Source organism: Arachis duranensis, chromosome 1, assembly GCF_000817695.3.
Source record: "Arachis duranensis cultivar V14167 chromosome 1, aradu.V14167.gnm2.J7QH, whole genome shotgun sequence".
In the NCBI taxonomy this organism is placed as follows: domain Eukaryota; kingdom Viridiplantae; phylum Streptophyta; class Magnoliopsida; order Fabales; family Fabaceae; genus Arachis; species Arachis duranensis.
Genome location: NC_029772.3, coordinates 2946121 through 2946634, shown reverse-complemented (window position 1 = coordinate 2946634; position 514 = coordinate 2946121).

Below are 514 nucleotides of genomic sequence, written 5' to 3'. Positions count from 1 at the left end.
ATTCCTGCTCAAGTTTGTTAAATCATAATTTGTGTTAAATCAATTGTACAAGCCAATGTGATTTCATTTGGATTAATGTTCACTTTAATCTCTTTCTCTGTAAGTAAACTATTTTAATCTTTATAAATTTTAATACATCAAAATAGTGCCTGTAAATACGAAATATAAGTTTAAACGTAAAATGTTATTTTAATCTTTAATATTAAATAAAATTTTAATTTTAGTTTTAACATTTAAAATGTTATATTTTAGATCTAAATATCATATTTAAAATGTCATATTAGTACTATCTTCTTATATCCGAAAAAAATTCTTAATTTTTTGTACTCTAGGTGATTTACTGTATATCATATAAACACATATCTAAATAATTTATATTAGTTTATTAAAAAAAACTACTAGTTGCTAATATCTTAGAATAAGGATCTTGGAAGTTATACATATATAGCAAACATTTGTACTTATTGTATTATGATCTGTTGGCAATCAAAATTTAGTCTAAGAAGAATTGAGG